Source organism: Falco punctatus (genome assembly GCF_963210335.1).
Source record: "Falco punctatus genome assembly, chromosome: Z".
Taxonomy (NCBI): Eukaryota; Metazoa; Chordata; class Aves; order Falconiformes; family Falconidae; genus Falco; species Falco punctatus.
Window position 1 is genome coordinate 64555253 of NC_137586.1, and position 27725 is coordinate 64582977.

The 27725-nt window shown below is 40.5% G+C and overlaps 1 long non-coding RNA gene across 1 annotated transcript in view; it reads left to right on the forward strand.

The window, feature by feature from the left end:
• Positions 1–27526, forward strand: part of LOC308056824 — a 103656-nt gene extending 76130 nt beyond the window's left edge. Inside the window, exon 2 of the long non-coding RNA XR_013924989.1 lies at positions 24651–27526. This is a non-coding gene — a long non-coding RNA (uncharacterized lncRNA). The remainder of the gene's footprint in view (positions 1–24650) is intronic.
• Positions 27527–27725: the final 199 nt, after the last annotated feature.

Genomic DNA, 27725 nt, shown 5'->3' on the forward strand with positions numbered 1-27725 from the left:
AATTTAAAAAATCACACTTTCTTCCAAAGAAGCACTTTTGCAATCATTTACAATATGCCATTGTAACTGTTAGTGTGTGATAAGAGCACCACTAAACCACAAATTATCCTGTAACCTAAGTGGAGGCAGAACTGCTGGCTGAAGCTTTACATTCAAGCAGTGTATACTCCAAGTGTTGCCTACATCAGAGAATTAGAGAGATTTAATCTCTCACAACTTTGGTTTCCTATCTATAACATGGGGATGGCAATCCTTTTAATAGCAGATAATACTTGGGAAATGTGCTGCTTAATGTTTATCTGCATGGCTACCTAATCATGCCACATCATACAATTGTCATATTGTACTCTATTCGTATTCCATGATGTTTATCTGTGACCTTGAGCAATACAAAGATGCCATAACTCCCAAGGTTGCCTCTTATGTTTACAGAGGTGAACAGATGCATCTCCTGATATCTATTTTATAACAGGGTCTGATATATTTCAGATTATGCGTGACCTAAAAGCATGTGAAAAAATCAAAACAAGGGCTAGAAGCCAAGAACATGCACAACTGGGGATCAGCTACCTTTGTTTGACCTAACTCTATGGAATTTCTATTACTGGATGAATCAGTATGGAATTCTTGTTACTCCAGAAGTTCTTTTCTTATCTGTAAGACACAAAAATAATCAGAAATTGTTCTGATATTGGAAATTCTTGCAAAGCCTCCTGCTTCTGGGTGATACTATTTTTGAAATACCTAAAGTTGGGGGCCATCATCCTCCCATTCAGTTTGACATCTAATTTATGCTCTAAATCTTCATCATTCATTTTAACCTTGTTTAATCACTATATTAATCTTAAACATTGTGTCTTCTGAGAACACCAACAAATGTTACAGTCCTGATAACGGCTTATGTCATCAGAATGTCTGTCAATTATAAACCAGTTTCAAAGCACCGATGACACTGAATTACATCAGAGAGTAACTGTTCTTAACCTAAACCAGATTTGAAAACACAATGTATAACAGTTGTATTCGGGTTTTTCACCTTTTTTTCCAGTTAGTGTTTCTACAAGCTGTTTGAAACATGGCAAGATATTCATCAGGAGTATCGGACTTGTACAGTAAAGAGTTCACATAAACTGAAAAAGTTTAAAATCAGAAGCTGACTAGGAGTCAAGAAATCTTTGGAATGCATGACAGTCATATCCTGACTGCATCGGAAAAAAAGGGGGGGACAGACACACAAACATTATCTCATCACTGTTGTGGGTTTTTTTTTCTCCTATTCTTTAATTCTCATGGTTTAGAAAGTTTCTTTGAAAACAAGTAGTTTCTTCAGTCTGAAATGTAAAACGATATAGCTACAAAAAAGACAGCAAATATCTAAAGAATATGTATGTTTCTTTACTTAAAATTAAATATAATAAGTATTACGGGAATCAAATTTGTTTACTTTAAATTGGCATACTAACTTTTTCTAGTTCTCCTCAAAAATAAATATGGCTACAATGGGAGATCTTAAATCCTCAGTATTAGTCCTCCATGCTGTTTCAGTGCAAACAGTGCAAGTATTTCTAGAAATTCAAACCACTTTTAAAAGTGGCAGTTAGTAAAATCAAACCTCTTATGAAATACAGATTTATTCTTCTTTTGTCCTAAAAAATAATAAAAAAAGCCTTCACCCTGATGAAAACCAAGAAGGTATATGATACTTTTGCTATAAAATTGCAAATTAGTAAAAATGCTATATGTTCATTTTGGCTTTCTAAAGACCAACTTTAATCACAAATTTCATAAAATTTCCTAGTACTGTCTGCACATGATAAACATTCACTGCTCTTAGCTAGAGGTATGTTTCAATATTTTCAGATAAGAATTAGGTGTTCATATGGCTTTAAGACATTCTCCCAGTTTAACACTAGCTACTGTTTCTGGTCATTGAAGAAAAGTCAGTGACAGAGCTTGTAAGTAAAAACCTTTTAGCATAATAAAAGAGAAAAGTAACAGATGCTAAAGGAAAGAGGGTAGAGACAGCAAGAGAGAATTACCTGTTTTGAGAGCTATGGCACAGGAGACACTGATTAACTAATACCACCTAAACCAGAATATTCTAAGGGTGTTACATGTCAGCAAAACCTTTAAGTGGCAAAATAATTTTAGTTCTCTCTGCTAAAAAAGTACACAATAATCAAAATTTAAAAAAAGAATCTGTCTTTGATTCAATCTTGTTTTATAAATCTTTAAAGCACCTTTGTATTGATCTTCTCAAATCTGTTCTCCTGATAGATTTTGATCACCTATAACCCCATACTCCATCTGAGGCTGTAGACCCAACATCTATTTTTTCCTATGTCTTCTGTCAAGCAGAAAAGAAATAAAGTGTAGAGTGATCTTTGCTTTTATGAAGTGACTACTGCACAGCTTTGAAAGCATTACTTCTTTTTGAAACTTTTTTCACACAGCAATAGGCTACAGACTCATTTGACCCCTTAAAAGTCCTGTGCTTTAGCAATTCCTTTCAAGTTGTTCATATTGTGTCCCACTATCAGCCATAATTGATGTACTGTCTAGCAATCAGTATACATACAAGTTCACAATGCTATTTTTGTCATTTTAGAATAGCCATCTAAAGTCAACATAGCATTTGATTTTCTAACAACAAAAAATTTTATCCATTTTTTGACTACAATCCTGAAGTTACCTCAAACAGATCTTCATATATAATACCATCATCAGTCTGCACTCTTCATGGTGTTTGAGAGTTTGCTTCACCTTTGCTTCGAACTCATTTACTTTCCCAGTAGAAATCATGTCTCCACTAAGATTAACACATGTTAATTCTACCACAAATTTTATCCGGAAACACTTCACAGTGATTTCAAATAGTCGATTACACGACATACTATGATGCACAAGGAGTTAAACAATAAAGTTTCCATTCAGGATATACTATAATCATTACTTCACTGCTGACCCTCAAACCCTTTCCACAAAGAATTCTTCGTTACTATATAGGAAATAGAAAAACACCTTACTCCCTAAATAATACATATTTTATCCTTAACCACAAGTTGCAAGACAGTTTTGTTTCTTATTAATATAGTGGACTAAAAGCATGGTATTTTTTGATCTGTGTTCTCTTAAGGTCACAGGTATTCTTCACACAGACCCTTGCACACTAACCCTGTTAGCAAGATGTAGATTCTTCCTTACAGAATTTGCTAATACTCTCCTTATGCATACCCCTAGAAACCTGTAGTATACTAATTACATACCTGTAGTATACTAATTACATACCTGTAGTATACTAATTACATAATAATACTATATTACAACAGGGTAAGTTGCCTTGTTTCCTTAGTTCAAGGCTTGTTTGATTATGCTCCTTCAAGTGGAAAATTCCTAGGCGTTTTTAAGTTTAATCCAAGATGTTCTAACATCTTGCATATGTAAAATATGGCACATCTGTCATAACTTTAAAATGTGTTAAGAATGGGAAAACTTTTTGAGGAATTTGTGGTTTTCATGTTCTGTGACACTTCTGTGTCTCTCAAAGGCTTGTACAAGGGAGATACTTTTTGTGGTCTCATTAACAGTCTGAAAACATGTTCATTCAAGTGAACTGCTGTAGATTTCCGTCTTCTGAAAAACGCCTTTCTATTTGGACTGATTTTAAGCCATATTCCAGCCGTATCCCTCTTTTCACTAGACTTAAGTAACTATCACCAAGCCATGGAAAACACCATAGACTGTAACATCTTCAAGTATCTCGGAAACCGGACAACAATTAAAAAGGACATTAGCATCAAGCAACAGTTTCACAGATGAGAGACTGAGCCATCACATCTCTGAGAACAGCTGACAGCTTGCCTTCATTGAAAGAAGCTTCTTTTCCACAGCTATGTCGATCCCACATTCAGCTGGCAGTGCAGACCTTCTTAGCACATCTGAGATTGCCAAACAGGACACAAGACAAGATTCAATCAGGATAGGTTCCACAATGACATGCTCCTGCCTTCATATCATTAAATTGCTACAGAAACCACTCCGTAACCGTTCAAATTGTACCAACAGAGAAAACTGAAATAGTGACTCTTCTTTGAATCTGTTCTCTACCATTAGAATACCTGCTTTAAAATTACGTCCTTGCAGAAAGGCCTTCCACAATTTATTATTTCCTTCCTTGGAAAAGCATCCCCTAGACTTGGAACACACACATATTTTAATCTCTAAACATATAATAAAATTTAAGAAGAAATTGAACAAAAAAAAATCTGTGGGGAAAAATCAGATAAACAAAATAACAAATATAATAAATACAACCCTACAGTTAGAGATCGAACTGAATTTTTTTGTTGCTATCCTGTGAAATGTTTACCCTTTGCCTTTTTATTAATCTTATCTGCACCGTTGTGTTCCCAGGCTACTACAAACATTGCATAAAGCCCTGTCTATATGGTAAATAAGTTCTATGTGGTTACCTAGGCACAACACAAACCACTTTCTACAAACTGAATACAAAATTAAATTTCTAAAAATGCATACCTCAGGGTAAAAGACAACTAAGATTTTCTGCCAGCATATATTATTTATATTTAACATTCATATTCTCCTGTCAAATTTTCAAGCAATGGAAGTGTATAACATTTACTGTAATTTGATTTTAAATCTTATGCTAATTGTCAGTGACCTTTAACCTTGGAAGTAGTGCTGCCATCCTCATGGCAAATGTAATTATGGAATTTGATTTCCTATATGTTGTAAGCAATGAAACTGCTTTAATTGACACAGATATATATTTGTAATAACTTCTGTGTAAATTAAAAATCAAAGCAAATTTTATCTCCCTAGATACTATTTTTATTGAACTGCTTATTTCTTTAGCATTGAAGATATGCATAAGCAAACATTTTGCAGAATGTACAATATATGTTTTAAATCCCAGTGTAGTTTGCATGCATGCCATTCATGCTTAAAGCTTGTGTATCTCACACTTACATACACACATATAAAAGACAAATCCCATCAGATCTAGGCTGCCTTCAGGAGATTTTGCTTCCAGCTGATTTTTGATTGATTGTCAAGCACGCTTCAAAATGACTAAGTGGGATATCATTGTATTATCCGCTATCAATGCTCCAATGCACTGTAGCTATGCAAAACATGGTTACAAAAAACACTAAAAGTAGTTATTGCCTTTTGTTTTTTTCCAAATTTTTATAGGGCAATCTAGGCTTAGCAAACCTTTCAGTCCTGTGGTGCTTTGAAAGAAATACTCAGTAAACATTGCTAATTTTGTCTTTTTCTTATTTTATCAGTTTCCTTTCTCCCCATACTCATTGATTAAAAGCTGAAAGCAAACTACAAATACCTAAACTAGTTACAACTTCATACCAAAGACTGTATTTTTGCTAGGTATCAATAAAAATATTTGGCCATCTGGAAACAGGTATTCTTTATGAATTCATGTAAATTTCAGACTAGGCTTTGAAATAGTCACAATAGCTGCTGTGGGGAGTGGAAAGTGATCATTGTGGTTTCAGCCCTTAAAACAAGCACACTGAATTGCATGAAATGTTTTTCTATTGTCATAAAAATCACAATAACTTTAATTTTTTCCTAAAAGCAGAAAGGATAGAAGTATATTTTGAAATTACCTTTTATGTTTAAATAGTGTTAACCATACAAGACACCCACTAAATAAAGATGGGTTGAGGAACAATGAAGAGAATAAGAACACTCACAGCTCAAAGGTCTTGCTCTCACACACAGCACAAGGCCACATCTGATCTCACAGTGGTTTATACTGCTGTGACTGCATAGACTTCATTAACCTTCATCCTTTATATAAACACAAATGAATACATAAATAGAAAGGAAAGAGTTGCACAGATTTTACACTGGGGGGGGGGGGGGGGGGGGGGCGGGGAGTGGAATCTTTATCAGGAAGCACCCAGCTACAGTTCCACTTCTGTTTTTCAAAAGCTGTTAAGCTGTTTGTTCACATTGTACTCCTTAGCAAGAAGGCTAATTTACATCATAGCTGCAAAACTAATATTATAAAATATTAGGGAAATTTTGCCTTTTAAAGAAATAGCATTCCTCACATGTAATGGAAATTCAATGTGATCTAAACTAGGTCTTTAAATCAGAAGCATTAAACCATACCAGCCCTTTATAATAATTTCTTTTCCGCTCCACATCAAGTAAAGAACTCTCTTCTTTCTTGGATCCTTTCCTAGCAGCACTAGCCAGCCATCAGGAGGTACCTAGGACTCGTACTCCACAGTGAGAACCATTACCATCCCTCTCCAGGCTCTTTTCAGCATTTGGGAAGAAGGGAAAAAAGAAGAAAAAAATCAGGCAACTACAAGATATAATTGATTACTGTTAGCTTGCAAAACGAAACAGATTTTTGTAATCAATTGTTTTATTGTAAGCAACTTCTCATGAACTAATCCCTTTTTTAAAATAAAAGAGCAACAAGAAAAAGTTTATAAACTAGATTTTGTAAATGCCACAGAGGCTCAGCATAACATAACATACCTGTAGTTATATTTTACTCAGCAAACAAACCTTCGACTTGTAATTTGCTTCTGATGTAGCCTAAAAGCACTTTATTATATTAAAGCTTATTGATGCCTGTAAGGCCCTTTTACCTACAGCTATTTCAAATGTACTGAAATAATGCAACACTAATCTCTAAGACTTTTATTCCATAATAGATGTTTTTCTCACTAAATCAATTCAAAGGCTAATTGGGGTGGAAGGTGACTATCTCTGGTGGTTATAAATACATTTGCATTGCTATCAATCTTTTACACGACTGATGTTTAACGAGGCTGAACAAGAGCTCAGCCTAGCCCTAGCGCGGCGGGACGCGCTCAAACACGTAGTCAATGCTGCCATCAGGTGGCCAAACCAGCAGTTGCACGACCCGTCAGTTGACTGCCTCGCACACGGAAGCACAGAAGGGTTTGGGTTGGAAGGGTCCTTAAGGATCTCCTAGTTCCACACACACACACAGCCATGGGCAGGGACACCTTCCACCAGACCAGGTTGCTCAAAGCCCCTTCCAGCCTGGTCTTGAACACTGCCAGGGATGGGGCATCCACAGCTTCTCCAGGCAGCCTGCTCCAGCGCCTCACCACGCTGACTGACAGTAACGAATTTCATCCTAACATCTAATCTAAATCCACCCTCTTCCAGCTTAAAGTCATTACCCTCTTGTCCTATTGCTGAAGGCCCTACTAAAAAGGCCTGTCCTCATCTTCCTTATAAGCTCCCTTTAAGGTTCTGGAAGGCCATTGTAAGATCTCCCTGGAGCCTTCTCCAAGCTGAACCACTCCTACTCTGTCAGTCTTCACAGAAGATGCTCACTTCCCAGCAAGCACACACGGAAGAGGAGGGAGAACAAGAAAGATGGCAGGGGTGCAAGATTCTTCTGCTCAATTCTGTATTGGTCCTGTGGATTCCAACATCCAAGCAGCTCTTCTAGCATGCAGACACCATTGCCCAACCTCCCTCAGCTCTTCTGAGCACCTGAAACTCAACCCATTACCATCTACCCCAGTCAAGGGTGTAACAAAAAGCAGCAAACACCCCACGACAATTTAAAACAGACAAGCCTTGCCTCCAGGTCTACACAGATCAGAAAAATTATTGATTCTTTCCGTGTATCTTGGACCGTGGTCTACATCCACACCCAAGTCACCCAAAACATCTGCAAATACATTTCATCTTCCTGCCCAATGAGGAGTCTTGCCACTTTCTGAAATAAGCCTGCTAACACACACAACCCTAAACAAAAACAAAAACCATACAGAAAAAAACCCCACACGTTGCAGTTGTACTGGGCACATAATTCCAGGTTATATATGCATTCCACAAGTTCCAGCTGTCAGAAAGAGACAAGGACCCTCAATGCTCCTCATGTGACCATCTCCAAAAAATTTAGAGGCAAGGCTGTTCATGATATTCCTGTGAGCTAGATAGAACAGAATATCCAAAATACAAAAATTCAGTTTACCTTCCCCCAAAAAAACTGAATTTGTAAGAAACAGGTGATAAGGTTGTCCTTATACAACAAACATACATTTTTGGGCTGAAGCATGTTTAAAACCATTTTTACAGATTTTGCCTAATAGGAAATATGGAGGTACAGGAAAGAATGCAGCTGGTTTTCTACCAGAAAAATTATTTAGGGAAAGAGGTGTTTTGTTTACTTGGTTTGCCTGTGAAAGTCAGATTATCCAAGTGAGCTCAGTGACTCTTTCCTCCACGTATCATTTCTGCATGGACAGCTTGCAATGAAGTGTACCTTCCCCTTGAAGAAATGTTGATCTAAGCCAACTATTTTGGTTGCAACATTTACTCATCACCAGCCAGACTGTTAAGAGCATTATCCATGGAAAAATCATTATATATTTGACGTTCGCTATGTATAAGCAATCAGCTAATATAAACTTTATGAAGTTACAGTATTACTAGGAGCTTTCTAGAGTTCTACAACCAATAACTTAAAAGTACTCGATTGCTGATATGATAGAACACTATTGTGATTCCAGATTTTTGCTTCCATGTGCCTAATGTTGCAGTAAACTGTTCATAAACTGTAAGTTATAATGTTAGGGCAGTGGGCAAGAAACTTAAGGATCTCCTAGTTACACACACACACACACACACACCCTGCCATGGGCAAGGACACCTTCCACCAGACCAGGTTGCTCAAAGCCCCTTCCAGCCTGGCCTTGAACACTGCCAGGGATGGGGCACCCACAGCTTCTCCGGGCAGCCTGCTCCAGTGCCTCACCACGCTGACTGACAGTAACGAATTTCATCCTAACATCTAATCTAAATCCACCCTTTTATTTTATACATAATATAAATATCTTTATATTCATATAAATATATATTTATATATTAATAATATCTATATAATTATATGCTTATATATTTATATAAAAATTTTATGTATTATATATTTAATATAAAATTTATATATAATAAATAAAAATAAATAATGTCCATTATTACTGACCATGGTACGTACAGTTCAGAAGACAGTATTTTCTCTGTAAATATTAATGCTATGCTGTAGAATGGTACATCACATTGCAAGTGAAGACAAGCCTTTGTGTCACTGAATACACAGGCAAAAATTAGTACTGAAATAGAAGTGGAAGCCTAAGGGAAAACAGCATTATGAAGACAGACAAAACAAAATAAAGTTAGAATTAGTTAAGAGACACATATGCATAATGGTAGTTAACAGCACTTCAACTACAGTGTAAATTTAACATTATTATTTAAAAGAAATTAGGGGATATATTTGTCAGATGGTTGGAAAAAAAAAGTTTAAAAAGCTTTCTCAAGGCTTCAGCCAAGAATTCATGCTGAAAAGAAGCGTCCAGAATAAAAGTTCAATTTAGGAGACTTGTAGCAAAATAGAGAACGAACATTACAAACAAAACCAAATGCCCCTCAAAAGTGGTGCATATGCTGTAGCTTTGGTATTGCTCCTTTCATGTGTTCCAAGATCACAACTAGTGTCACACTGATATTTTTAATTTCTGCCTCACATACTTCTGAATAGAGGTATATGTAATTAGACAATAACAGAACAGATTACATCTTCTCATTTATCAGTTGCTCAGAACTCAAGAATTTCACTGTTTATCAAAAGTCCCAGAACATGGCCAGTTGTGGATGAGTAACTGGTCTGCACAGTGTAAACAGATACAAAAAATAAGAAACTAAGTACAGATAAAATATGCAAGATGTCAAAACAAGCATTCCAAATAGAAAAAGGAGAGCAGTTGTCCATTCCAGATTATTTTCCTTGACATCATGAAACAGTGTAATGCATTATCAACAACAATTAAAAAAAAAACAAAACCTAGAACAAAAGCAAACACGAAAAAGGATGCAGCGCTATATATTAGGGTCAGTTAATGTGCCAGTGTGCCAGTGCAGCCAAGACTACAGTCAGAACCTACCAAATCAACTAACATTGCAGGTGTTTCTGAATTTCCTTACCACTGCAACAGAGGGAAGATCTGTGAAATCAGGCTCTAGCACTGTGACCAGTCATTGCTAAAGCTGTTCAGAGCCAGTCTAAGGCAAGTTCCTAAAATCCTGGTAGCATTAGCACACTAGTGTACCTTAGAGCTTTCACTGTTACTATGCAAGAACTGAACTTCTGATAAGCAGAGCTGGATGCTTTACAGGGACAAAACTATCCTGGCCATGTAGTAACATTTTACGATCTTGCTTTCTGAGCATCAGCCACTACAATTATTGTATAGAATTACCAGTTCTTTCATACCGTAGGGCCAAAGCACATTTTCAGAAGTTTTTGTGGGTTTTTTTTTTTTAAAAACCCACACAAAAACGCTCTGGGTTTTGGATAAACTCTGCTGAACTAATCTAGGAAGGTTCACAGCAAGGTTTTCCAATCATCTAGTGTCTAAAAGAGGTACACAATAGCTAACCCAGTGCAGAACATGAACATTGGTGTGAAAGATGCTCTGAATACATGTAGAAGTTAGAGTTTAGAAAGCAATCAAACAACTTAATGGAAAAAAAAAATTCACCGAGGATATTAAACTGATAAATACCACTTGTGACTGAGGAAGTTCCTGAACTGCAAAATGCTGAAAGAGGTGACTACTGGGGGAAGTATTACTATAAGCTTTCCTTTTCTCACATTCTTTCTTAGGAATATTGAGAGTGATTGCTGATGGTGACAGACTACTTTGCTAAATATAACATTCAGTCCACTGCAAGATGGCTGTTCTTGTACTGTGACTTCCAAAACCTGATCCGTTTTCACTCTTAGTTTGAATTAAGGATATCTGGAAAAACGAAATTTGAAGAAAGTCACAAAAATTCATTAGAAATATGTTTGCAATCACCTGTCAAGGCTGAGACCACTTGTGGTTTCTGATAAGCCATGTTAGTTTAAATATACTTCATTAAATGCTTCACAGCTGGTGTGTCAGACAACCTCGTATCTTCACATGAACAAGAATTGATCTACTGAGTTTCCATGCAAACCAATTTTGTGCCCTTAGCTCTGCAGCTTCTTTGATGGGTTATGATGGCTACACTGCTACACTGCTCTCACATTAGCGTGCTTGCTGAAGGCAAGGTAAAAACAAGCACAGTATCAGCAGTGACCTTAAACTAACATTTCACTTACGCTAATGGGGAATGTTTGAATTCAAATCACTAAAACACTTGATCAACCATAAAGTTCAGTGCTTATTTTAAAGTTAAAATTTTAACAGCTGACTATTTATCTATGCTTTTGTTTTATTTTGTTTTGATCTAAGAGCAGCATTCATGTTTAAACAGAAAGATAGGGTTTGCCGCATGGTAGGATCATCACATGGAAGCAGATACAGTTTTTCTGCTGAATCAGGCCCTAATTTATATCATATTTTATCCAGCAGCAATGCCCTAGTTTTCTTGTACTATGTTACCATCTATTACAATGTCGTGGTTTAACCCCGGCTGGCAACCAAGCCCCACGCAGCCACTCGCTCACTCCCCCCGCCCCGGAGAGATAGGGAGGGGAATCAGAAAGGAATGTAAAACTTAAGGGTTGAGATATGAACAATTTAATAGGTAAAGCAAAAGCCGCGCACACAAGCAAAGCGAAACAGGGAATTAATTCACCGCTTCCCACGGGCAGGCAGGTGTCCAGCCATCCCCAGGGAAGCTGGGCTCTGTCATGCATAATGGTTACTCAGGAAGACAAACGCCATAATGCCAAATGTTTCCCCCCTTCCTTCCTTCTTCCCCCAGTTTATATACTCAGCATGACATCCCATGGTATGGAATATCCCTTTGGGTAGCTCGGGTCACCTGTCCTGGCTGTGTCCCCTCCTAATTTCCTGTGCACCCCCAGCCCTCTCGCTGGGCAGGCCTTAGACACTGAAAAGTCCTTGATTTCGTATAAACATCACCCAGCAACAACCAAAACACGCACTGCACTAATACTAAGAAAATTAACTCTACCCCAGCTGCAACCAGGACATAAAACAAAACCGGAATATTTTCTGTCTGACAGCTTTCCTTAAAAGATTTTTATAGGCAGGTCTGATCTTTAAGTCATGAGTTTCATTTCATTGTAAACTCTTACATTTATATTACTGCTTACCATGAACTCTCACTGAAATGTCACCTGACAATTTCTATCTATATTCATGCTAAGCTTTCTGCCTAAAAACTATCGCGCTAAAAGTATAGTCTAGTTACCGTAGAAATAATGTTTCCTGCTATTTCAGACAATGAAGGTCATACTAGCCTCACATAAAAAAGAAATGTAACTTTTCATGTTCTTCAATTGAGGCATACATTTTAAATTCCTTGTTATAATCACCTACAGTAGAGTGTCAAAATTGCTTTTCCCAACTGCTTTCTCTCTCAAGTCAGGCATATAGTTTATCATTAGCACTGCTCCACCTATAGGATAAAAATACCAAATACACAGATTCAAAACTTACTGAGCTGAACAAAACCCCAAACCAAAACAACCAGTCTCAGGCCTGTCTGTGCCCAAGTATTATTCATGCATCCTTATCCCATCGGCAAAATAATTTTACCTCTCTGCAGTATGCATTCAAAGAAAGGATCCCAAAGAGATCTATAAGCTGTTGAGCTTCATGTTCTTATTAAACCAGATCAGTAAGAGTAACTGCACAAGTCTATTCCATGATGAAAGACATGGTTGATTTCCAATTCAGTTTTATCTGCATGCTAGCACCTCAGTTCCCAGCTGGTCATCAGTACACAGTAACCATAGCTACGATGTGCTAATTTCTGCATTACACATCTGTACATTACACTTCCAAAGTTATTGGAAGGCTCAGAACAATAGATATTGCTATCATGAAAAGACAGTTATTGAAATTTTGAGTGCATTTTTCTAGTTAAAAACGTAATTTGCTTTTTCTTTAAGCTGATAAACATATTTAGAAATATACAGATGATACTATTTTGTTCTGGAAGTAAGGTTCTATGCTCACAAAACCTGCTCCATCGTACCATATAAAACGATATAATTTCAACAAGTTGTAAAACCTACAAATATAAGACAGTTCTTAAACAAATTCAAAGTCTTTTTTGTGGACTAGCTACATGAGACACCTATTGAACATTCACAGGGTGTCAACATTTACAGCAGTTTAACACACTGAACACAGGACCAGTAGTTGCAGGAGGGGCTGTGTATGTTTGTTTGTTTTTTTTTTAAGCAATCCATTTCAGCTACAAAATGGAGCATTTTCTGAAGCACTTATTCCATTCCTGCTTACCGTTCACCATAAAGTGTATTTTATTTGGAAATAACTAATGATTTCAGTTACAAAGAACATATAATAAGAACTTTCAAATATGCACTGTATGTGACAGCATTGCAGCTGAGCTGAAATAAAATATTTTAGCACCCATAGCAGGAATTCTGTAAAAACAAACAAACAAAAAAATAAACAAAAACACCCCACAAAGCAAAACACACACACACACAAAAAAAAAAAAACACAACTCCTTACCATCCAGTTATTCACTACCGCTCTCTAACAGCTCAAAAATTAAATGGGTCACTTCCATGGTGATCAAATTAATTTCACCTAGGCAATTGCTAATGTTGGCACTGACCAAGCTGATCAATGAGGCAAATCAGTTTAACAGTGAAAGAAAGCAGAAATTACTGCACACATTCTCTAAAAAAACTTAAATATTAAATAAACTTTCTTTAATATGGGCATAAACAACTCTGACACTGAGGGGAAAAAACGCACATATTTTAATAGCAGATTTCTTAATTTCTGTCAAAAAATAGTAAAAAGTGTCCAAATATCAATGCTGAATTTGCATTTTTCTGTTATCTTTTCTTGGAATTGCTTTAAGTCAAGTCAGATAAGCCTACTGTTGGTCTCCATTGCATTTGATTTAATTACCCATAGCTGCCAAGTAAAATGTATTAACACTAGTCAGAAATACTTGATGTAAAACATATTTTTTTTAAACCACTGTATATACAATGGTCCTCTGGGCAAACTAGACAGTTATAGCAAGACTTGGTATCAGTCATTGCATTTATCTTCTTAGAAGATCTAGCTTGTTAGTTCTTACACAAATACACAAAACAAACCAATTGAGATTAGTTACTCTGTATAGTCCCTTTAAGGTATCAGATCTGTAAGCATCAACACACACACACCCCCCCCCCCCCCCCGCCCAGATTGAGTGCCTTATACTCAAAATGAGACACAGTGTGAATCCAGCCCCCATGATGCTAAAGAAAAACTTGCATTGCTGATCTGCACTGTGTTTAATACGTCTGCTAAGAGGCTCTACCGGCATATTGACAGTTCCTCAAAATTGGCAGCTGTTTTCTAAAAAGCAGTTGGTAATTGCTTTGTAAAACAATATGGCTTTTACAAAATCTGGTATCTCACCTGTCATTTCAATGTCAAAATACTTTCTTAATAGCTATTGCAATTGTTTCAAAAGTTATAGCATATGTTCTCAAAAGGTGAACTAAAGCAACAAAAGACACAGAAGATAAAAGCATCAAGAAAATGAATATAGAAGATATACATAGCTCCTCAAAGAATAACTAAGATATATGAAAACCCAGTATCTAAAACAAGTTTATCAGAAGTATAAACACCTCAGGATTCAGACTGGATTTTTCCATTTATTTTTCTGGAAGACCTAGCTAACTGCTGTTGCAAACTGTAAAGGAAGAATACCGGCAGCACAGATTCTGAACTACTATCAGCCATGAAACAGAAGTTTCAGCCCTAACTTTCTTAGAACCATAGAATGGTTTGGGGTGCAGAGGGCATTAAAGATCATCTAGTCCAACCCCCCTGCCAAGGGCAGGGACATCTTTCACTAGATCAGGTTGCTCAAAGTCCTGTCCAACCTGACTGAGTATTTCTGACGATGGGGCATCCGCAACTTCTCTGGACAACCTGTTCCACTGTCTCACCATCCTCATCATAAAAAACGTGTTCCTTATACGCAATCTAAACCTACCTTCTTTCAGTTTAAAACCATTGCCCTCTGGTCCCCTGTCCTGTCACTAGTGGCTCTGGTGAGAAGTCTGTGTCTGCCTTTCTTATAAGCCCAGTTTATATAATGCAAGGCCACGCTACCTAAGGCCTGCCCAGAGCCTTCTCAATTCCAGGCTGAACAACTCCAACTTTCAGCTGTTCTCAACAACAGAGGTGTTCCAGCCCTCTGATCATTTTTGTGGCCCTCCTCTGAATCCACTCTATTAGGTCCATGTCTTTGGTGTGCTGAGGCCCCAGAGCTGGATTTAGTACTCCAAGTGGGGTCTCAGGAGAGCAGGGTAGAGGGGGAGCATCGCTCCTCTTGACCTCCTGGTCACCTTTCTTTTTTTACAGCCTAGGACATGATTGGCTTCCTGGGCTGTAAGTGCACAATGCTTGCTCAGGTCCAATTCATCACCCCTCAGTATCCTCAAGCTCTTCTCTGCAGGGCTGCTCTCCATCAGTTTTCTTTAAATCTTGCTTTTCTGGCTAATATACTTGTAAAAGCACTTGTTCTTTGCCAAATTCAGCTCAGTGATTTACCTTTCCTGATCCCACCCCTACACATCTTCCCAGGATACACATCTGGTTTCACTGCCTGTGCATTTCCTTCTGACACTTTTGTTTGACCAAGAGGTCCTTCCAGAGCCTTGCTGGTATCCTGCCTTCCTCGCCTGATTTCTTACACATGGGAATCAAAAGATTATAGAAGACAAAGCCTTGAGTACAGCACTAGCTGCACAGCCAGACATTCACCCATTCAGTTCATCTCCTCCTCCTCAACATCCTTCTCTGACTGTGAGGACAGAGAAGACCACCTGTACTCCTAATCCTTTTCAATGGTGCTTCAAGGGACAGACAGTTTATTTTGATGGTTCTAAGCTGCCTCATCATGGTATCACTGGAGTCTATGTGGAATAGTAGGAGTGGATGGTTATCTGTAGGGTTCACCAGGCTTGGCAGCCTCTCTGTGACACTGCAAATATGAGCTCCTGGTAGGCAGCCAGCTTCGCTAGAGAAGTTGTCTGGACAGCAAATGGGTGCTTTGGTGCCTCTCAGTAAGGAATCTCCGATTACTAATGCTTCATATGCTTGCCTGGTGGCATTGGTTCCAATGTATAGATCTCCTGCTCACACTCTCAGATGCTGAGCTCTTCTGGTAACTTAGCTTGTTTGAAGAGTTCTAGCCGGGCATACTCCCAACTATGACATCCACTGCTGCCTTCAGATGCTAAGGGAACTTCCAGATGCTGAACCTCCATCCAACCTAAGTTCAGACAGCTATTTCTGTCCTTGGGAGGTCTGTCTGGGTAGAGATGTCAGCATAGGTAGGCTGTAATGCATCTGTTTGGGTTTCAGCCTCAGACTTGCAGCAGGTTGAGACCGTTCTCTGTCAGCCAGACAGTCTCAGAAAAAAATAGCCTATTTACTCATAAAAATGACCATTCTTTTGAAGGATGTTGACCTTCTAATTCCCCAGAGACCTCAAAGTTCTGGGTAGGCTTGCACAGCTATCAGTTACTTTTAGTGACCAGCAGGGCTACAACCTAAGCCTGCTGGTGAGGAGAGCAAAAATCTGCTTTTGCTCCAGATGAGCTCACCGAGACCATAGATGCAGCTTCTCCTGTCCCTCCAGGATGGGACAACTCTTGCTCAAGCAGGCTTTCAGGCAGGAATTTCAAAGCAACCACTACAGCAAAGAGGGCAGCGACACTTCTGGATGTGGGGGAAGTGCCCAGCTGGATAACCTCCACCGTGGGACACTGTGATGCCTAACGCTGCAGCCCTCCCTCTCCCTCCCTGGCCACCAGCTCCTACCGACAACGGGACACAGCACTGCCCTGGCATCACCTACACCATTTCAAGACCGTTGCACCTGCAGCACTGGAAATGACAAGTAAAAACTGCTGCTCAGCAGCTTCCTCTCTTACTGCTGCAGCATGCCAGCACACGGGCGCCAGGCTCTGATGTCACTGCCATTAGGCACAGCATCATGGAGACATTTGAGAACTTCCACTTAGTACCTGCAGCCAGCTGGTGCCAACTCGTTAGTGCTTGCTGTCTGGCCGGACCAAGCCCAACTGCCCAGAGAAATGCCTACAGCTAGGCACCACTTTGGTCTAACCCTGACAGCCGTCTCCAGGAGAAATATCATCTGCTTCTGCTCTGGACGAGCTTGTTGATTCGGCCGACTCAGCTTCTCCTGTCCCTTCAAGATGGGACGAAAGCGCACCTTGTGATGCTGATCTAGCATTCCTCAAGGATGAAAATCATTTCCAAGCATGCAGCCAGGGCCACAGCACCAACAGAATCCACTTTTCAGAGGAGACCTCTGGTGATGCTGATGACTTTGCATCCCTCACCTTTCCAAAGCAGCTCTGGAAGATGCTCCAAAGCCACCGGTTTCAGTCCATTTGGTGGGTTGTTGATGGCACCTTTGTTGCCACTGATGAGGAAGCCTTCCAAAAGAAAGTGCTGGCACAGAAAGAACCTCGTAGAGTTTTTGAAACTGGCAGCATGAAAAGCTTCTTTTGTGAGCTCCACCTCTATGGATTTTGCAAAAGTGCCACACGACTAAAACCACTGACTCGCTTGGTGAATTTCTGGCAGAAGCAGCAGTACCTTCTGCTCATAGCAAAGTACATCACTTCGCCTGTGGGTGAACTGACTCTCATAGTAATTGTGGTGCCAAAGCTTCACCTTCCAGTAACATAAGCCTTGGCAACACAGAAGAGGAGGATAAGGGCAGGAAATCCTCAGAGATTCATTCCTTTCTCAGCGCACTTCTCAGGTGAAAACACAAGGGTGCTCATTCCTTAACAGAACCAGAGCATAACTTCTTGCTCAGCCTAAGCTTTAGGTTTCAAATGCCCAATAGACCTTTTCAGGACCCACGCTGGTCTTTTGCTGTTACAAGGCTCAGTTGTCCTGCCTTGGTGTTTCTCCACCTCCAAAGACTGGCAACCAACTCTTCTTCTTGCATATTTTAGTTACTCTTCTACTACAACCTCATCTTGAAGAGAGATGATCCCCACTCACTTGAGAGGTGCAAGAAAGAGTTGGCCACCAGAGGAGAGCAGCAGCTGCATTTCCACCGGTGCCAGCTCTGGAGGAAAACCACTCCAGAGGCAGCCCAGATGTGCAGCGTGGGGGTGCAGCCGCAGCTGCCAGACCTCGCGCCCCCTCCCTTTCCCTGCCACCGCAGCGCAGCCAGGCCCTGCCCGGCCCCCAGCAGCGGCTCCTGCCGCCCCCGCTCCTCCAGCCAGCCAGGGCACAGCTCCCACGGACAGCCGGGCACCTGCACAGAGGGCCGGGGTCTCCCGCCCTCCTGCCCCTGCACCGGGCGCAGCGGCTCTGCCGGCCCCGGGGCTGCCCCGCGGCCTCACCTCGGGCACCTGGGGCTCCCGTGGCTGTCCACGCTGGCAGCAGCCCCTGCTCTGGCCGTGCCAGGGCCACCGAACGCCCACTCACCAGCCACCCCTCGCTGCCCAAACCTGACCGCCACAGGCAGTGGGCTGGGACCCTGCTGCTCGCTATGGCAGATCGGGAGACCCACCAGGTACCAAGCCAGCAGCGTCAGGTACCTGGAAGCTGTCGCAATAAGAAACCCCACCCAGCCGTCCTGTCCTGTTCATACAGCCGAATCCCAGACCGACTTTCTAGTTCACCAGTCAAAGCAGAACCAACTGATCCAGAAGCAATTACTGATTTCTTGTAACAATCAAGCTCAGATTCTACTAAGTCCCAGATCTCTCACCTCACTTGAGAGCTTTCCAAGTTTTCGTAAAGTCATATAGAAGCAAACCAATGTGGGAATGCAGCTTTGAGTAAGGGTCTGAGGTGGAAACAGTCTTCCTACTAAAACCTAACCACCAAAATCATTACTGCTAACAATGCTGATCCGGAGCTGGGGATGCCACTTGTACCGAGGCAGGTGCTGAGAACTTCTGGCCTTGCAATGTCGCCTCCCGCAGAGGGCAGGCAGATTGTGCCTCACTTCGGTTTTCTCACCCCCTGGGCTCCACCACAGAGGGGTTAAACCCCAGGGGTGAGCAAGAATATCCCCTGGGGTGTGCAGAGGCACTAGGAGAACTTTATTTATATTTACTTTATATCCAAAAGCCTAAGACATAAATTAAGCTTTACTAACATTTAACATAGAAATTGACACTGGTGTTACCCGTCACTTTGTGCACCAGAGCATCCAGTATCATGCATGGTACCAAGGTCTCCTGGGGGAAGACAAGGGGTCATAGATGTGCCCTCCCTCATTTGCTCACTTTCAGTGTATTGCCACATAGTGCAGTTCATGTCTACCTGATCAAGGGGATTTCTGGATTCTGTGTTTTCATTTTAAATAAACTACCCCTCACAAGATGGACATGAACCTTAAAGAGCTTTCTGAAAAGAAACCACAGATGGAAGAAAATCCTGATAATGAAAGCAAACAAAATGGCAAGGCTGACACTTTTCCTGTTCCTCATAAGAGGAGCTTTAGCCAAAGCCTAGCCAAAACCAGGAGGCAAATTACTGATTTGCTGAATCAAAGGAGTATGTTAAATAAAGTTACTTTTCAATCACAGTATACCATTCAATGTTTAGGTGTTGCAAGTTGCTCAATAATGTACTGCACAAAGTTGACACAACTTGGAAGCAGAATTAACAGACACTGAAATTCCCTATAGTGGTCATTGACACACAGGGCTCATTTCACCTAGAACATTTGGGTATTTCTGAGAAAACTATAAAATTTAACCTTGGTTATTTATTTATTTTTTCCAGAAAGGGTTTTCTTTTTAACTATTTTCTAAAGCAGTATAGCCTAAGTGTGCTAGGCAATATGATTTTTAAATTTAAGTCTTTATTAGAGGAACATATTCATTTTGCCCTGCATGTGCAAAACTGTTCAAGTTTAGCTTTGCCTCAGTAAATGCAGACTGCTTCATCCAGCTGTGATTTCAGTCCATGAAGGGGGGTTGATCAAGTCAGAGTAATTAACAATATTTAACTATCATCTAACTAATATTTTAGAGTTAATAACTTTCCCTCCAATTCCTTTTGATCACTGACAGAGGGCACTAATGCTGAAAATAAATCTATAGCAGGGATTCTCAGGGCAACCCTACATGGCTGAACGCAGATAGTACATTTGCAACTGGTAAGACAACCTGATTTACCCTTCAAAGATAAAGTTAAGCTGAAGTGGATGCACAAATTCAGGAGCTAGATATCCACAAAACCCAAAATAAGGGGCTGGGGAAGAAAAGGGAAGACTAAAATGATAATCTGGGGAAGGAATGCTGGACAAACACAGATTAGTGTCTAATTATTTCCATGCCTTTTTCTTAGCTTTCAAGTAATTCCCAAAAGCTCACTAACAAACTGATATCCTACTACTACTGATTTCATTTAGAGATTAATCTAAGCAATGAATCCAGAGGTTCTGAAACAACTATCATGTATCATATGTACAAAATGACACATAAGCATACCCTTGAAAGCACACCTGTCAAAGCTGTCAAGTCAAGCACTCAAATGCTAAAGTTAACATTTATTGCAATTTTTTATATGCTTACTATATATACTATAACAGATATTTAATCATATAGCCACCTACCAGTCTCTATTTCACACATCTGCTTCAAAGAAAGTTGTGCAATGGTAGGAACAGCCACCTGCAGAACTCTGACCTCCCTAACTGCAGAAAGAAGAATTTAAAAAAACATTTAAGGCCCTTTCCCAGAAAGGGAAAATCTGTACATCTTGTTCTAAGACGTTTCCCTATAGACACCCAGAACACCTTTCCAATAAAAGATTTAAGCTACATTTAGCATCTCAGGTTAGCTCTCTACCTCAGTCTCACCTCCAGGAAGATGACTCATTCCTTTTACAGACACAAACTGCTCCCCACAGAAAGCTGAGAAGAGGAAAATGTACCTTACACCAAGTGCAAGCAGCGGTTTGTTACTCCTTCCATATTCTCTGGTGAAAATATGAAGGCTCTCTCTCGCAAATAAGTGTTTAAGCGCTGCCTCTGTTTTATGAATTGTACATGTTTCTTTACGGCACAGAAAGTAAGCTGAGACAAGAACAATAACCTAAAGTTTTGTTTGATATATTATGCAAGTCAGAATAACGTATAAAAACAAGGATCAATTGGGTCACCATACTTGTTGAAGCCAATGAGAAGCACGGCAATGTTTTATAAGAACTTAGTTATCTGAACCACTGAAGAATTGATGTTATTTGGTCTAGCTTCACCAGAACAGCCTCTCTAGCCAACACAAGAAATTAATAATAAAGAAAATACTAAATGAATATGTAAGAAAGTTAAGACCCATTTACAAACCCATGTCCAAACTCTCGGCTGGCTAATCAAGTGCAGGTTTATACTCTCTATCAAAGACAACTGCATCAAAACAAGAACAAACATGTGCAGCTACAGTCTGTCTGAAGCTTAGCCCCAGAATGGTAGCTTTTCATCTGTGAGTCTTGATGTCCAATGGTCACTTAGTACCCACACTTCAGGCAGCAGAAAAACAGTGTAACAGTATATTTCTAGCATCTAACTTCACACAGGGTGATGAATCTACCCAGTCGCAGATGATTTCAAATATGACTTAGACATGCCATGACAATATCTCTTACATACCCTTCTCCTTTTTCAATACACACAGATGAACGTAGTACGTATCACATGCCATTGGATATTCAATACCTCCTTCAAGTATTACTGCAATAGCTTGTATTAAAATAGAATCATGGACTCATTTAGATTGAAAAACATCCTTAACATCATCAAGTCCAACACCCGACGTTACACTACCACATCTATCACTAAACCACATTGCCAAGTGCTACCTCTACCTGCCTTTCCAATACTTCCTGGCATGGTGACTCAACCACTTTCCACAGCAGCCTGTTCCAAAGCTTGACAATCCTTCCAGTGAAAAAACTTGTCCCAACACCCAATCTAAACCTCCCCTGGAGCAACTTGAGGACATTTCCTCTCATCCCATCACTTCTTACATAGGAGAAGACACCTGCACCCCCCTCGCTACAGCCTCCTTTCAGGGAGTTACAGAGAGCAATAAGGACTCCCCTCCGTCTCCTTCTCTCCAGGCTAAAGGACCCCAGTCCCCTCAGCCGCTCCTCATCAGACCTGTGCCCCAGCCCCTTCCCCAGCCCCGCTGCCCGTCTCTGGACACGCTGCAGCCCCTCTACGTCCCTCTTGCAGAGAGGGGCCCAGACCTGAACACAGGGTTCGAGGGGCGGCCTCAGCAGTGCCCAGTGCAGGGGGACGGTCACTGCCCTGGTCCTGCTGGCCACCCTGCTGGGGACACCAGCCAGGGTGCTGCTGGCCGCCTGGGCCCCCTGGGCACACTGCTGGCTCCTGCCCAGCTGGCCGTCACCCAGCACCCCCAGGCCCTTTCCCACCAGGCCCTTTCCAGCCGCTCCGCCCCAGCCTGTAGCGCTGCGTGGGGCTGGTGTGACCCCAGGGCAGGACCCGGCACTGAGCCCTGCTGAACCTCACACCACTGGCCTGGGCCCATCGCTCCAGCCTGCCCAGGTCCCCCTGCAGAGCCTCCTGCCCTCAGGCACGTCAGCACTCTACTCTGCACCCAACCTGGTGTCACCAGCAAACTGACTGAGGATGCACTCGACCCCCTCATCCAGATCATTGATAAAGACACTAAACAGAAAAGGCCCCAACACTGAGCCCCGGGGAACACCACCTGTGACCAGCTGCCAACTGGATGTAACCCCATTCCCCACCACTCTTCGGGTCCAGCCATCCAGCCAGTTTTTTATTCAGCGAGGAGTGCGCCCATCCATGGGCAGCCAGCTTCTCCAGGAGAATGTGGTGGGAAACTGTGTCAAAGGCTCAACTGAAGTCCAGGCAGACAACATCCACGGCCTTTCCCTCATGCACTGAGCCAGTCATCTTGTTACAGCAGGACAGCAGCAGGTTAGTCAAGCAGGACCTGCCTTTCACAAACCCCTGCTGGCTGGGCCTGATGCCCTGGTTGTCCTGTACGTGCTGTGTGATGGCACCCAGAATGATCTATCTGCTCCATAACCTTCCCTGGCACCAGGGTCAGACCAACAGGGCTGTAGGTCCCTGGATCTTCCTAGCGGGACGTCTTGTAGATGGGCATCATGTTTGCCCAGCCAACTGGGACCTCCCCGATATAAGCAGGGCTGCAGATAAATGATTGCAAATGGCTCAGCAAGCACTTCAGCCAGCTGCCTCAGTATTCTTGGGCATATACGATCCAATCCCATAGACCTTTGGTGTAGCAAGTTGCAGAGAGAAAGTTCGAAGGCCCAAAGCCCAACTGAAACTTAATCTGGCTGTGCTGTAAAAGAAAAAAAAAATATTTCTATAAATATATTAACAACAAATTGAGGGCTATGGAGTCTCTCCATCCCTTCTTGGATGTTGGCAGAAACTCACAAAAGCTAAGGAAAAAGCTGAGGTACTTACTTTTGCATTTTCCTCACTCAATCTTTAACACTAAGACCAGTTGTTCCCTGGGTACCCTCCCCCCATGAGGTGGAAGTCAGGGAGCAGAATGAAGCCTGCTCTTCCACAATCCAAGGCAGCCTATCTGCTGGCGGCTTCTGTCACGTTGCTAAAGATTTTAAACTCAACTATGTCATAATCACTGTGGCCAAGACAGCCACCCACCAGTCATTACTTCACCCACGAGACCATCTCTGTTTACAAACAACAGATCTAGGAAGGCATCTCCAGGCCTTGACAGGCTTTTGGAGTGGACCCATGCAAACCTCATAAACTTTAACAAGCTCAACAACCTGCACCCGGGTAGGGGTGATCCCCAGTCATTCCTCAGTACAGACTGGGGGATCAAGGGAGCGGAAACAGAGGATGCAAAAGACCTGGGGACACTGGTGGACAAAGGATTGGACATAAGCCGGCAACATGTGCCTGCAGCCCAGAAAACCAACTGTATCCTGGGCTGCATAAAAAGCAGCGTGGCCAGCAGGTCAAGGGAGCTCTCTACCGTGCTCTCATGAGACCCTACCTGGAGTACTGCATCCAGCTCTGGGGTCTCCACTACAACAAACACTCGGACCTGTTGGAGTGGGTCCAGAGGAGGGACACAGTATCAGAGGGCTGGAACACCTCTGCTAAGAAGAAAGGCTGAGAAAGTTGGGGCTATTCAGCAGAGACGAGCAGGCTTTGGGGAGACCTTGCTGCAGCCTTTCAATACTTGAGAAGGGCTTACAAGAAAGCTGGGGACAGACTTTTTACCAAGGCCTGTAGTGACAGAACGAGGGACAACAGTTTTAGCCTGAAAGAGGGCAGACTTAGGATGGAGGTAAGGAAAAAAGGAGGCTGAAAGGAGACCTTATCACTCTCTACAACGACCTGACAGGAGGCTGTGGAGAGGTGGCTGTTGGTCTCTTCCCCCAAGTAACAAGTGACTGGACTCGAGGCAGTGGCCTGAAGTTGCCCCAGGGAAGGTTTAGATGGGCTATTAGGAAAAATTTCTTTGCTGTAAAGGTTGTTGTCATTGGAACAGGCTGCTGAGGGAAGTGGTTGAGTCACCATCTCTGGAGGTACTTATATTCAATGTTCTTGAATGTTCTAGAAGGTTCACCTCTATATTCACTAATAAAAAGACATAAACCTATCTTTTCAGCAGTATATTTTCAGTTCAATGTCATGAACTTCAGGTAATTTCCAAAGGCTGTAATAAGTAGTTACAGCACAGTCCAAAACTTACAAATACTCAATGAAATCAGTTCACAAGCTTTTTCTGAAACAAGAAAAAGGCAGTTTAGGATCAACATACAAAACGGTTAGGTGTCATGATCATGCCTCACTGGATCTTTGCTTCCTTGGCATCCCCTCTGTCCATAAGTGCTTTAAATTTTAATGAAATTGTATTTGATTATTGCCAAAGGCCATGGATCAATGACTTGCTTGTTCCAGGCAACAGAACAGCTCACAGCACTGAGGTCGAGATCTGCAGTGTACAAACATCTTTCTAAAAATGAAATGCTACTATCTGCCATAAGGATGACAGTAGCCTAACTGCTCAAACCTTTACAAAGCACTTTCTTGGTGTTCCATATTTTCAGTTGTTCATTGCAAAACCTAAGGGTTAGCTTAACATCCAAGTGATCTCCAGTACCCAAGGAAATAAAAGTGTACTCTGAAATACAAATTGCATCTCAAACTAGTAAATGAAGTTGGTGGGTTGGGTTTATTTGTGGGTTTGGTTTTTTAAGCAGTACTTTTAGATTCAGTAGCCTTCAATGACAACAGGATAATGTCTCAGTGGTAAGTCATATGAAGACATAAATAAGTTAAATACCCATATTATAGTATGTGTCACCACAGGAAGATGCAGAAATATTCAGCGAAGCTGTATTTTGAGCAAGGTTTGAAATGTGGTAATAAGATACAGAACAGCCCATCTTACAAGAAAATAAAATTGAGTGTCTGAGAACTGAATACATCCTTAGAACTATAGTAACTCACTATCACTCATTTTGAAAAGTTGGAGAGGAAGATATCCTCAGAGATTATTTAATTTGATAATACAATCAATGAAGCTGTACAATGGCTTAATTCTGACATGACCAATTCTGCTATCTTCATGTTTGAAATATCCTTCAGAAAAAGCAATTAAACACCCCTAAAAATCTACTGAAAAATACACAGGGTTGTGTTTTTAGGCATTTAGGTTTCAAAACACAAAGTCTGAAAAAAGTTTAGAGCAAAACTTCAATATGAATAAAAAGAAAATATGAACTTGAAAAAAATGTACTTGCAATAGTTCTGTAGATCTGTAAGAGCACAAGTAAATGAAAAACACCTGCTTGCAAAAAAAAAAAAAAAAAGTGCTAGGAAACCGAACCAGAAATCTAGCAACCAATTTTGCCTAGCATTATTCTCAAGTAAATATGCCCCTTTTTAGATCATATCAAGTGCTCTACAGCTAAACAGAATCATCTCTATGGAACAAAAGGTTGTGAATAAAGAACTAGCTACAAGTTGTCCTTTTCTAGATATATACCTGACAAAATTAAAGACACACTTATTCCATGTGTCGCAATATCTGTAAAGGCTTTTATTCCAGGTGGCACAGACAGCATAGAACTTAATCCATGGAAACCATGAGTAGATTTCCTAGTTAAGAACATGTGCATTGAAGTCTCCTCCCTCTATTGTTATCATTAGGCATATTAAAGCATATAACAGTAACACCTGTTTACTAAGAAAACATAACTAACTGCAATGTTGAGGTACCATTTTGAGTAACATGCTTTCAAATTCCTCACTGTCCAAAAAAGTGTACAAGTGTTAAGCAATTCTTAAAAACAACAGCTTCTGTTATTTCACCCAAGACTGTAGGAAAGCATGGGAAAAAAAGAGCAAGTTTAAGAAAAACTATCTTTTTTTGCCTTACATTTAAATAGGGATGTATTTCATTTCATCCAGCCCATGTTTACACCTCATTAGTTCAGACAGGAAAAAAGGATATAAATGCAAATCATACTGGCATAACCTGAACATACCTGTATTAGTATCAACCACTTTTACTAGAAGAAAAGCTTCTTCAGCATTAAAATCAAGCACTTAAATATTGCTGAAAAGCAAGTGCCTCGATACTGGTCATTTCAGCAAATAAACAGCTTTTATGAAATCCATAATATACACACTTTGTCATGTGTATGGAGTTCTGATCATACAAACAGTGTACACGTCAAAAACCTCTGAGAATGAAACTAATCAGGTGTGCAAGAAATACACATACAACATGTACTTGCAAATCATACAAAGCAACATATTTGGTCAAGTACTACAAAGAAGGATGTGTTTTCATACAAGAATGGTCAAGTAACCTGCCTGTTCAGCTCAGATAAAACCAAAGAATTAACTTAATGAGTGTGAGACCACCAACACAAGCCAGTAGACTGGAAACTTACGTTATACAGAATGGTTTCATAGGCCAAGTCCAGTTTTATTAAACCAAAAACTTAAGATCATGAACAGCAATAATGACAAAGATCATATATATATATAAACACATAATCCCAACATAAAAAACACACTTTTGTCTGTTAAGGAAAAAATTACAAAATACAACTAATCCTCATAAATGTAATAATTCATTCAAAGGTGTGCATTTATGTGAATATACATTTTAAATGCTACCACAGAACATATAAAAAATAAATAAACATGCCAAAAGGCATGTGTGGATAGAAAAATGCTAATTAGCTCTAGAACAATTATGAAAAATTGAGATAATCTGAGTTTTGGTCAACAAATCTGTCTAGTCACTTCCAACTTTCACAACCCTTCTTCAATAACTGGCAGCTAAACATGACAGAAACATACCTCTTGTTATGGCTTAAAAAGAAACATTTATTTTCTGAAGAAAATATGAAATGGGCTGCCTTGTCTACAGAACTGCTCTTTGTTCATATTGCAGTCACTTAATTGGACTGCAGGGAAGTACCTGACACATCCTTGCCATCCTACTATTGTAGCTGTTAAACTTCTGCTTTCTTTATGTACTTGCCCATAGCACCCAAAATTTCTTGAGTTTTGTCTTTTTTTCCTTGAAACTTGTTTTCCAGTGTAACTCACTTCCGCTGCATTTGTTTTTCAAATTAAAG